We start from the raw sequence: 13,743 nt of genomic DNA on the forward strand, positions 1-13,743 counted from the left end.
GTGGGAGACTGTTGGATTAGTGTCTAAGTCCATAACTATAATTGGTATGTACTTGACCCGACTCGGCATGGTCCATTTGGGTTGCATGGCATCGGAACATTTGGATAGACCGTTTATGAGGAAAAGACATTTTGTGACATATTAATATATTATAAGTTCTAATATATTAATATGAAATCATGTTATTTAATTAGTATTGATCAAGAATTAATTTGGACTTAATTTAGTGATCAAAAAGAGACTAATTAAATATATGGGGATTGATTGTGTAAATCATTCATTCTTATATATGTGGGCTTATGATCCAAGATTCCTTTATGTTGGGTTTAACCCATGTGGTGATCCATGGATACTCCATGGAGGTTAAAACCCATGGAGCATAAGGAATGGGTAAAGTCATGAGTTACATGGTGTAACCCTAATAGCCACACTATATAAGAACCCCTTTAGTTCAAGAAATTACTACTAGTGATACATATTTTGAGGGCTAGCCGATTTGAACATGTATGTCTTCTTCTCATGGTTATTCCAAGAGTTCATGATGTTGTGTGAACCATTTGAGGTGTCACACTTGGGGCACTAGGCTCTCAAGCTTCATGGAGTCAAGCAACAACAACAAGGTATGTATTCTATCTATTTTATTATCCTAGTATCAATGTTTTGGTATGCTAGTTAGGATAATACCTTGGATAATCATATTTGCATGTATAATAGAGAAAACATAGATCCAAGGTATTTAGGGTTGCATGTACACTTAGGAGTGTTAGAATGCTCAAAACCCATCATTATTTTCACACACTTGTGCCAATTTTGTGAGCCAAGGACCCCTTTATATATTATGGAGGATTATGGTTACATCCATGTAAACCCTAATACCCATGACCTTTCATTTACATAGGATCCATGGGTTAAAAGCTCCATGGACCATCCATGAAAGCTTAGCCCAACCTAAATAAACTTGACCCATTCCATATATATAAGAGTCCATATTTAATTAGATCTTTTTGATCACTTAATTAATTCTAAATTAATTCTTGATCAATACTAATTAAATAATATGATTCCATATTAATATATTAGAACTTATAATATATTAATATAAATCATAAATATACTATTCTCAAAAGACTATCCATATAAATTATGTGGGTGAAGTGCAACCCAAATGGACCATGCCGGGTCGGGTCAAGTACATACCAAATATAGTTATGGACTTAGACATTAATCCAACAGTCTCCCACTTGGATAAGTCTAAAACTATTATTGAGTATGACTTCAAAACCTAACTGGCAATCGTAGCTCTTAAAGCCGCTGTCGAACTCTGACCTTGTCAATGACTTGTCCATTAGATAAGGGATCATATATTCCTCCATTCTAGATATCATATGGACTGAGACATGGATTATAATCAATCTCTCTGTCCATTTGTTGTTTCCCGATTTTCGATTTATGATGACTGACTGATTGAACAAATCAAATCAGTCCTGGCTTGGCCAAGCACTCACATGTGTCATGACTAAATCATCAAGGGGACCACAGATATCGCTTTTATCCCGAAGGTAAAAGGAATGGATAAACTTCGACTCATATGGCTTGTTCTACTACTTGTTGAATCATACACAAAGGCACGTTTGATAACATCGAGTTACCAAATGCGTTTTCGTGCAATCAATGTATAACCAACTCATAGTAACAACTTATATCTCTAGGTTTGAAGAATATAAGATATTATCGTCTCATGATCACTCGTGATAAAATCCATGAAGTGATTTAAATGAGCGCGGGCTGAATCCAATACTCAGAACTTATGAGCACTCATGAGTGTTGTAGCACCACTTTGTCCACCAACTTGGACCTCTACAAACCAACCCATGACAGTCTTGATTCATATCTACTTCCAACATATGACCGACTGTGGATGGTTTGAATAACTTAATCATTCAGGAAGAGCGACTTAGTTATTCTGGAAGTCAAAACATGCAAAGTGAAACACAAAAATAAATGAATCAAATATGGTATCAAACCCTATGAATATAAATAAACACTTTTATTTATCACCATACTGATTACTCATTATTCATTGTTTCGGTTTTATCAACTTTATACTTGAATTAAAAACACTAGTTGTCCCATGCTCCAAGCATGTACACTATGTTTTTCTTAAACAATAGCTTTGCCATACACCAAGTATGCACTCTATGTTTGTCTATGATCCTTACTTTGTGAAATAAACCAATTGAACATAATTTCAATGATTCTAATTTCACACTCCCAAATCCTTATCGAAAAATGTGAGAATTTCAAATTTCTATCATTTATCGAAATCTGTTTAGATTTTAAACTTATATGCACTGACCCTCCTGTAATGAATATGTACAAAGTCACAAAGACTTGTCAACAGTCATTATAAGGTATTCCAATGGAGATCAACTCCATCGAAACTAAGTCTCATATTCAAAGTACATTGCTTTGTACATGCTTCTTGCATTAAGTTTTCTAATCTTACACAGATAACTTCCACCTATGGAGACAACTCCATATTCTCATTTTGACTATCACTTCCGAATAAGAGATGCCTCTTCATAGTCAAAATTTGACTATGAAGAGGGATGTCGTAATCATAATCGAATTTTGAGAACGCAATATATAGAATTTCCTTAAGTTGAACCAATCCAACATGAAATTTATATATATATTCTTGACTAAAGATGATTAAGGTCTCAATCTAAGCCTTTAGAACTGAAATGAAGTATATCCTCTCCCTTAATTATAGCAAAACAACTTTTTCAATCCCTGCAGCCTCACGAATTGAAACTTTTGTTTTCTATAATTAACATTGCTAACTTGCAACACTAACAATAGTTATCATGCTCCCACTAACATGACGATTCTTAGCATAACACTTATGCTCCCACTAGCTTTGACATGTACTCAGAAATCAGCTGGACTTCTAGAAATCAATACTTTATTGACTTTCTTACCAAAGTTCAGATTTCTGATACGAGATGCTTTGATAAAACTTTATCAAAATCATACACCTTTCCTTAGATAGCATGCATGTGTGTCTAAACAATTTCAGAACTATGAAAAGGGATGCCGTAATCATAGTCTCAGTTGTTTAGACCTTTTGCCATCTGCTTCAAATCTACTTGGTGGAAGTGTTTCCTCACCATCTTTAAGACTCCCACTGTCCTCTTGACATATAAGACTATCTTGCCAAATATTCAAGAGATAGTGCGGATTCTTTATCAAGAAAAACACTTCACACAATTGGCCTTAGTTGGTCTTTGTTTTATCCAAAACATCACAACTTACCAATTTCAAATGTACAAGAGTAGGACACTTTTACTCTTACATTTGACAAGTCTTTTAAACCTTTCTTTAAGATATGTCACTCAAGTTACAATCTTGGAGTATGACTCTAAGAATTGTTTTGGAACGAAGTATGACTCATCTTCCTGATCTAACCATTTCAACAATTCATGACTCCTCTTCTTAGTCATAAGAATGCACTAAGATGACCTTTAGAGGACTAATTTTGATATGATTTCTAAATCATTAAGATGATCACAAACATGATACTAAAGTACTCTCCCATCTTTTCAGATTTGAGAAACTTTTATCTTTCTGCCTAATTTGATTCTTCCCATTCGTTCTGCCATACATTGAGACTTTTCCAATGTTTCAGAATTATACTTAAACTTGTAAGTATAACCATATTTACTAAACTTTAGTAAATCAAATAGTCTTAACGAGCTTTGTGGTGGACATGACCAGTGCACAAGAATGTGTACTCGATCCCTTTAGTCCTTCACTTGACTCACACATCCATGTGAATAAGTAATTAGTCTTGATTTTCCAATGCTTGAAAGTTCTCATTCATCATACTATTCAGCTTGCATGATTCCAAATTTCGGTCCAATTGAAACTTGGGTGATGAGGAACTTTCCTGATTTGGTAAATTTAGACACTACCACAAATGAAAGAATCAAATCCATTTTCCAATATTGCTGTCAGTGGAATCATATAAGCAACAATTTTCCACAAATGCCATTGTAAGGATACTTCAAATAAATAAAATTAAACAATTTTCTTTTATTTTAAAACTTTGCGGAAAAACTTATCCTTACAATCCACATGGAAAATTGTTGTTATCTATTCCTTAGCAATATATCATAACTTCTTAAGCAACTGCTCAAAATTCTGATCCACCTTCGCGATCAGAATCATCATATACTTCCTTTAAGATTTCTCTCTATTCTTTGATTCTTAAAACATCAACATGTGACCCAGTCACATCATGTAATGAGGATCTCAGAATAGAACTTAACAGAGTTAGATAATGGGCTCTACAGAGTCAAACTTATTGACTTTAACATCCTTAGGTAAATTTGGCAGCTTTGCAATCAACGCCCCTTCCTTTGGCAAAATAAACATATGGACCCTTCGGTAATGGGACTATCTCAGACTTAGCCTTTCTCTTTACCATTTGGTCAACCGGGTTGACTATGGCCAATCCCTTTCCATTGGGAAGAGAATGCTTTTTCTGGATTTCCAGTGTCACCATTGTCACTGTCCATAAAGTTTTTGGGAAGTTGATCTTCTAATCAAATTTGCTTTACTATCGTTCCAAATCATTGCTGATTCAGCATCACCAAGCAAATAGATATGATCATTAAGGTTCATGTCATAGTCCGTTTCATAGTAGTCCCAAAGGAACTCACTATGTGACTTTGAAAGTGATTGAACATCCAACTTTCTCAAGACTTTGACACCCAACTCTCCCGGCTTGTCAATATGTGACTTCATCTCTAAGATGTGATCACACATAGACCTTGCTTGCCATTAGGGCTTGAGTGACCTTGAACTTGTGGGTTAGGGAGAATAATTGGAGGAGGTGGAGGAAGAGAAGTATGACTTCCATGAGCCAAACTCGGGAAGTCATATTCATTAGGAAAGCTTGGTTTGGGAAGATCATTGTTGTCTAAACCAGACATCAACAATGGGAGAAATTCACGTAAAGTTGATTTAAGTCCTTAATATAACACCCAATATGATATATTAAGGCTAGGACCCAACAAACTATTTTATAACTTGGAAGAGGGATGCCGTAATCCAAGCTATAAAATATTTGAAGGTAGGTGAATGACGATTCACAAATTTCCACCAAGATAAACGAAATGTATTATTAGGTTTTAACTGGTTTTGAAACTCCTAGATTCTTTTGAGATTCATTGAACTTTTCAATGGCATGTTTCAATCTCGAGTGTGCCCTTCAGGTTTTGTGACTGGGATGCCGAGGATCACAAAACAAGGTGTGAAGTAACCATGCAAATATACTTGGTACCCTTAATATTGACCCCTCAATCGATGTGCCGGTTAACCACACACGCTCCAACGATACTATGATAAACATTAAGTTACCCTTTGCCTACCTTGTTAAGTCCAGGTTAGTGTGCCGGTTAACCACACACGCTCCACTAACAACTTAAACAAAGTGCAAAGTGAAATTTCATGGATTAGCACCTTATTCACATTTTCCTAAGTAACTAAGATTGGGAATTTATAAGTGTTTAGTTACTTAGTATTTATCATTATACTTATAATGAAGGGAGAATTATAGTCCTTGTCCTACCTGTTCGGCTAACGATCGTCCACCAGTCAAGGAAGCGGTGGGTGAGAGTGGACACTCATTAAGCTGCCATTTTATAGGCGACAACCTTATACCCCCTTTATAGACCGGCTTCGTGAATGAGGCCTACTAATGGTAAGACGACTTGCTCTTATACATATAATATATTAAACTTTTAATATTATAATAGTATAAGGGTGTATTTTAGACATTTAAAATACTTTATGGTTTAATCTATTAATTAAACTAGACTTTTAATTTAATTAAACTCAAACCATATATTTATGGATTTAATAATACTCTTTTAATTAAACGCTTTAATTAACTATTAATAAAGTCCATAAGAGTTAATTTGAACTATTCAACAAAACATCATAATTCCAATTATTAAACTCAAAATTAAAACCATTTAATTAATTGTTTAAGTTATGAACCCAAGAGTTTTAGAATTCAATTCTTTTTTTCATAAAAAACTTTTCTCAAATTCCAAAACTTGAGGGCAAGTTTTGTAATTCTTGAAAACCTTTGGATTCCATAACTTATGGAATTAATGATGTTTTATGATGAAACTTTCCATGTTCCATAACTTAAGAACAAGTTATGGAATTCTTTAAAACATTAACACCAAATTTTGTAACTCCATAAAAGCTTTGAATCAAATTTTTTTTTTAAAAAAAAACTTTCATATCCATAACTTATGGAAGTTTCAAAAACCCTTAAGATCACAACTTTAAAAAAAACTTTTGAGCTCCAAAATTTTATGACAAAATTTGTAATTCCTTAAAACATTTAGATCAAACTTTTAAAACTAATAAAATAATCATATCATTTTATCTTTTACTAAATTTGACCTAATTCAACTCATATAACAAATGATTCAAATTTTACAAATAATTCGTTTTTCACAAAACAAGTAATTATCTTAAAATTTGACAAACGTCATGTTTTTTTTTTCCTTTTTTTTTCCAACTTGAAAATAAAACATTTGCATCAATATAACAGAAAACAACCCATGGCTCTGATACCACTGTTGGGTTTTGAGCATTCTAACACTCCTATGGTGTACATGCAACCCTATAAACCTTGGATCTATGTTTTCTCTATTATACATGCAAATATTAACTATTCCAAGGTTTCATCCTAACTAGCATATTATGAAGCACCTATACTACAAAGTTCTAGTTAGATGACATACCTTTTGATGTAGCTTGATGTCTTCAAGCTTTAAGAGCTTAGCCCCAATAGTGTGGAAGCCTCAAATGGAATCACAAATCACCAAAACACCTTGGAAGAACTTGAGAGAATATGTATGCACACTAAAATCAGCCCACTCTTATTTCACACACTTGTGCCAATTTTGTGAGCCAAGGACCCCTTTATATATTATGGAGGATTAGGGTTACATCCATGTAAACCCTAATACCCATGACCTTTCATTTACATAGGATCCATGGGTTAAAACTCCATGGACCATCCATGAAAGCTTAGCCCAACCTAAATAAACTAGACCCATTCCATATATATAAGAGTCCATATTTAATTTGTTCTTTTTGATCACTTAATTAATTCTAAATTAATTCTTGATCAATACTAATTAAATAATATGATTCCATATTAATATATTAGAACTTATAATATATTAATATAAATCATAAATATACTATTCTCAAAAGACTATCCATATAAATTATGCCGGTGAAGTGCAACCCAAATGGACCATGCCGGGTCGGGTCAAGTACATACCAAATATAGTTATGGACTTAGACATTAATCCAACACTTTCGAGGTCGGATTTAGGTACCTTATATGGGCGGAGCTCGTAGCACTCTGATGGAGGAAGCGCATAGGTCAAGATTTTCGATCCATACCGGGGCCACTAAGATTTATTTGGATCTGAAGAAAGATTATTGGTGGCCCTGTATGGAGAAGGATGTTGCTTGGGTGGTCGAGAGGTGCTTGAGCTGCCGCCGAGTCAAGGCGGAGCACCAACGTCCACATGGTCCGTTGCAGCCTTTGGAGATTCCCCAGTGGAAGTGGGAGCAGATCTCGATGGACTTTATCACCAAATTACCGAGAACGGCTCGTGGAGTTGACGCAATCTGGGTGATTGTGGATCGGTTGACGAAGAGTGCTCATTTCCTTGCTATTAGTGAGAGCTCTTCTGCTGAGAGGCTGGCAGAGATTTATGTGCGAGAGGTGGTAGCTCGGCATGGAGAGCCGACGTCCATAGTGCCGGATCGGGATGTGCTTTTTACTTCCAGATTCTGGAAGAAGTTCCATGACGAGTTGGGAACGCGATTGCATTTTAGTATCGCCTACCACCCACAGACAGACGGACAGAGAGAGCGAACGATTCAGACGCTCGAGGACATGCTTCGAGCATGTGTTATGGACTTCGGTGGGAGTTGGGACACATACCTACCCTTGGCTGAGTTTTCTTACAACAACAGCCATCACTCGAGCATTGGTATGCCTCCCTTTGAGCTCCTGTATGGGAGAAAGTGTCGCACTCCCATCTGTTGGGGAGAGGTGGGGCAGAGAGTTATGGGCAGCACTGTGATAGTGTTGAAGACGACCGAGCAGGTTCAGCAGGTCAGACAGAGGTTACTGACGGCGCAGAGTCGTCAGAAGAGTTACGCGGATAGACGACGATCTGAGGTTGAGTTTCAAGTCGGAGATTTTGTGCTCCTGAAAGTTTCCCATGGAAAGGGGTAATCCGGTTCAGGAAGCGGGGCAAGTTGGGGCCTCGATATATCGGTCCGTTTAGAGTGATCGCCAGAGTGGGTAAGGTAGCATACCAGTTGGAGTTACCTGCGGAGTTGAGTCAGATCCATAACACCTTCCACGTGTCCCAGTTGCGGAAGTGTGTGGCTGATGAGACGACAGTGGTACCATTAGAGGACATTCAGGTGGATGCGAGCCTGAATTACATCGAGAGGCCGATCGTGATCTTGGATCGAAAGGTGAAAGTTCTGAGGAATAAGGAAGTACCCCTGGTTCAGGTCTAGAGGCAACATCGGAGAGGGTCCGATTTGACTTGGGAGCCGGAGTCATAGATGCGGGAGCAGCATCCAGAATTATTTGCGGAGCATGACTTCGAGGGCGAAGTCTGATTCTAGTGGGGGAGAATTGTAACATCCGGATTCCTAGGTATGTCATTTTAAGTATTTATTTTTGAGGATCATTGACCTACTCGATGAGTTGGGGCTATAACTCGCCGAGTAGAGTCGGGATGGCCACGTGGGTTTAATGATCCACTCGACGAGTCCGGATATAGACTCGCCGAGTAGGCGCTGTGAGTTGAAACCCTAAATCCCCGGGTTTGGGGCCTATATAAGGATAAGTATAGCCTCATTTGCGGCTCTCCATCTGTTTCCTTTCACTGAGAGAAACCCTAATCGCCCCCTTGAGCTTTAGAGAGAGTTTTGAGCCATTGTTTGAGATCTTCGGTGCATGTTGGTAAGGAGAAAGAGGATTCCAAGCAAGGATTGTGAAGAAGTTGCTAGATCTGCCGCTTAGACATCCAGGAGCTTCTATTCAAGGTATAAAGTTCATACCTTTCTCTCTTGTATGGATAGATCTCATGGTTTTAGAGTTAGGGCTCCATTTCCATCTTATTTTGGGGACCTTGAAGGTTTTGAGCACCTTCATAGAAATAGACATCAGATCTGGACCTTGTGAGGTCCCTAGAGTCGAAAGTCCCCTGCTTTATTCAGCCATGTTATCCCTTTTAATGAGAGACTTCTTCTCAAGCTTGTTCTTGGCATTTTTAGCCCTTAGTGCTATGCATGAACGTAAAGCTCGAGGCTTTACGTGATATTCAGGCCTTGAGAGCTTAGATCTAGGGTGTGAGAGAGTTTTCTGCCTGGAAATCACCTGAATACAAGTTGAGACCGAACGGACTCGCCGAGTTGATGAGCCGACTCGACGAGCCGGTTAGGGTTTTGTCCCGATGAACTGAGTCAGATGGTGACCCGTCGAGTTAGGGGTTAGCTTGTCGAGTTGGAGCTTGTCGGGGTTGCCATGAATCGACTGGACTCGACGAGTCTCCCGAGTGCACTCGACGAGTCCGGTCAAAGTTGGACCATTGACTGGAGTTGACTTCTGTTGACTTTAGGGCTTGGTCAAAATGAGTGAAAGAGGTCAGGGAAGGGTAGAATGGTCTTCTACCCACTTTTCAGAGATAAGAGTAGAATATTAATTAGAAATATTAATTGTGATAGGCGGAGGCTAGACCGAGGATTTCGGGCACGCGACTTTACTAGCTATCTTACGAGGTGAGTCTTCTCACTATATTTTACCTAGAGTGGTAATTATGTGTGACCAAAGGGTCTTATGTACTTGCTTGAGATATGCATGATTGTGTGATATGTATTGTATGCTATATTGTTTGTTGCTTAGACCGGACCGGAGGGTCCAACAAACTATGAGGCCAGAGGGTTCTCAATCAGACCGGACCGGAGGGTCCAACGAGCTAGACCGGACCAGAGGGTCCAACGAGCTACGGGACTGCAGGGTCCCGCTGAGACACATAGGCCGGAGGGTCTTACAGAGTATAGCCTCGAGTGGCGAATTGTTGTATGTGGTATTTTGGGGAACTCACTAAGCATTCGTGCTTACCGTGTTATGTGTTATGTGTTTTAGGTCCTTCCGAGGATCGCAGGAAGGATCCAGCATGATTGTACACACACTCTTGATATGGAACTATGATTGTGGATCCTGGATTTGAATAATTGTATTGAAAACTTGTCGGTTGTTTTTGAGAATTAATGATGAGACATGTGTTTTATGAGTTTAAAATTGAAAATCTTGTTTTGAAAAATCATGTCGTTACATAGAAGCTGCTAAACGCTCACAAACATTCCGTGTTAAACTCACCTTTAAACTATTCCAAGAATTTTCCATTAGACAATCCCCTCAACTTGCTCAATTTTCCCATTGAACGAGTGCCTTTTTGTAATTTTGTCATTTATTTATATAAATTTTGATTTTACTTTTACCGGCCATCTACCTTCCAAACCAAAACCCAAAATTCACCAGACATTTTTTCTCCCGCTCTATTTCGCTCTTTCTCCCCAAAGTATCTGTCGATCCTTCTCACTGTTTCAATCCGTTTTGTTTCAGGCGCACATTGCACTTCGTTCTTTGATTTGTGTAAGCAGTCGATCAAATATCAATCAATCGTGCTAGATCTTATTTCCTAATGCTGAATTTATGCTAGTATGTTATCGACAAACCTTAACATCGATTTCGTGTTGGAAGTTTATGTACTTAGTGGATGAATAAAAAACTGCTGTAGGAGGAATTAGAATAGGTTTGTTAGATCAGCTATTTTAGATTCTATTCTATATAACATTATTGAAGTCCATCATGATAGTTTTCTTAATCTTTCTTTCAGGCTGATGTGGCATGCACGTGGAAAATTTTAGACTTGCCACATCATCAGGAACAGTATCGACCATGTCATTGGCCCAACAATAGGTAACAATTAAGATACAAGTTACCCATTTTTACAAAAATGAAACTTGCAGTGGTTTAACCTCACCAAAAAAAGAGTTCGATATACGTAGATGAATATCAAAATTGATTAATATTCAGTGACATTTTCCCTAATTTCTATTAATAAATTAGTATAGAGTTAAAAAAGATTCAGTTGATAAATTTTTGTCTACATAAGCGGTAAACATATTGTAGTTATACACCTGAAGCAAACAGAAACTGAGAAATTGTCTAAAAGTTAAGATTTTGTAAGCTACAATAAGTATTCAAGTGATTGTCATCCTACCTACTCTTATGACTTATGACTTATGACCAATGATTTTTCTGACATTAAGACTTGTTCACCAGAAAATAATGTTGTTGCTGACTTGGACTCTGTCTGCCTAACTCCGTCATTAGTGGCTTGTATGCCTCACTAGATATCTACCCAAATATGTGCTGGATTCCAATTATGCATTATTTGCTTCTTTGGGTACAGTGAACGGGAGATCCTACATAGATAAAAATATTTGGCCATTAAATTTTTCCCTCTTTCTTCATTTTAAAGAGCTAAGAAGTCTCAATTTGTCGCGTAATTTTCTTGATGGTGGAATTATGAATACAGGTACACTGTATGCTTAATTGTTAAGTATTATCTTGACTTACGTGAAACTGTTTCTTTTAAATTGATATTACATGTTTGATCAAGACATATGAGTAAATTTAAATTCAAGAGAACAACATTATCCAATTAATTTTCGGACTCCAATAAGTTTAGTGGTTGGGTATTACTATTACATTTGTAATGATAAAGAAGCGTGAACATATAGGATGTTAGGTGTATAATGTACTTTAAAATTATGTAGTAATTGCTCCCCAAAGTTAAACCTTTAGTAACTGAAGAACAGGATACTGGTGTTTAAACCTTTTTTTTATATTACCGAACTCGAAAGGTTGTCAAGTTTGAAGAAGCTGGAGATACTAGACCTCAGCAGGAATTTTGATATTGACAAAGGCATCATTCCATCATTGGGTGCACTCACTTCACTCAAAATTTTGGATCTGAGCTACACCAAATTGGGCGGATACTTCCCTGCTAATGGAAAGTTATATAGTGTTCCATCCATGCATATAGTTTTTTTGGAAACGGCAAATGATTAAACGGAAGCCTACTCGCATATTTCAACGAGCACCCCGGGTTCGAGCTCCTTTACAGGGCAAACCCAGCCCCCATGCATATAGTTATCATCCCTTTTTACTTATATTGCAGAATTTGCACCTTTAGAAAACATGGAGATGTTGGATCTAACAAACTGCCTCTTTACTGGAACATTCCAAATGCAAGGTAGTGAATATTCCAATATTATCTTAAACCCATCACACAAATACAGTCATCTTTTTAATGGTACATTTGGATCCTAGACGCAGGTTTTAAGAGGGTTTCTATATTCAGAAAGTTGAAGATTTTAAATCTGGCATACAATGATTTCAATAACAGCCTTATAACATTTTTGAGTGTTCTGCCATCACTTAAAGCCCTAGATCTTCAAGGAAATAGGCGACTTCGATCATTTCAAGCTCAAGGTACACACACTTCTATGAGCAAATCTTGCTTTTAGTTTTACCTTGCTACTTGAGATACTATATATAAAATGATCTTCTTATAGGATATTTGTGCCATAGCATTTCTATGTGTGAACTTTACTAACATAATGATGAATTGCATGAGGTTTAAGGATTTAAATATAATATACTTAATGTTTTGAATCAAACTACTACAAATGCATGACACTTTCGTTATTTTTACATATATATTACAGATTTTGCAGCTTTAGAAAATTTGGAGGTGTTGGATTTAACCCGATGCGGAATTGATACTTTCGAAATACACGGTAATGATCATCATCAATTCATCTTCAACCATTTCTTGAGACATAAATTTTTTTCAATGACGCTGGGGTAGAGACAGCATAATACAAGTTACTTGGTTTGCTCTAGATTAGTTTTCAAAGTGGAGAAAATGCAATCAATTAAGCGACTTCTATGGGTTCTTAGTGAGATGAACCGAAGAGTAAATTATACATTGGGCGTTTCTGTTATGATCATATGATTCTTTTGTTGGATTAGTGTCTAAGTCCATAACTATAATTGGTATGTACTTGACCCGACTCGGCATGGTCCATTTGGGTTGCATGGCATCGGAACAGTTGGATAGACCGTTTATGAGGAAAAGACATTTTGTGACATATTAATATATTATAAGTTCTAATATATTAATATGAAATCATGTTATTTAATTAGTATTGATCAATAATTAATTTGGACTTAATTTAGTGATCAAAAAGAGACTAATTAAATATATGAGGATTGATTGTGTAAATCATTCATTCTTATATATGTGGGCTTATGATCCAAGATTCCTTTATGTTGGGTTTAACCCATGTGGTGATCCATGGATACTCCATGGAGGTTAAAACCCATGGAGCATAAGGAATGGGTAAAGTCATGAGTTACATGGTGTAACCCTAATAGCCACACTATATAAGAACCCCTTTAGTTCAAGAAATTGGCACTAGTGATACATATTTTGAGGGCTAGCCAATTTGAACATGTATGTCTTCTTCTCATGGTTA

The 13,743-nt window shown here is 37.0% G+C and overlaps 1 pseudogene; it reads left to right on the plus strand.

Annotated features, from left to right (window-relative positions):
- The first annotated feature begins 8,123 nt into the window (after positions 1–8,123).
- Positions 8,124–13,743, plus strand: part of LOC145114270 (cuscuta receptor 1-like) — a 48,452-nt pseudogene continuing 42,832 nt past the window's right edge.

This window comes from Lactuca virosa, chromosome 1, assembly GCF_052849685.1.
Source record: "Lactuca virosa cultivar CGN04683 chromosome 1, Lactuca_virosa_CGN04683_v6, whole genome shotgun sequence".
NCBI lineage: Eukaryota > Viridiplantae > Streptophyta > Magnoliopsida > Asterales > Asteraceae > Lactuca > Lactuca virosa.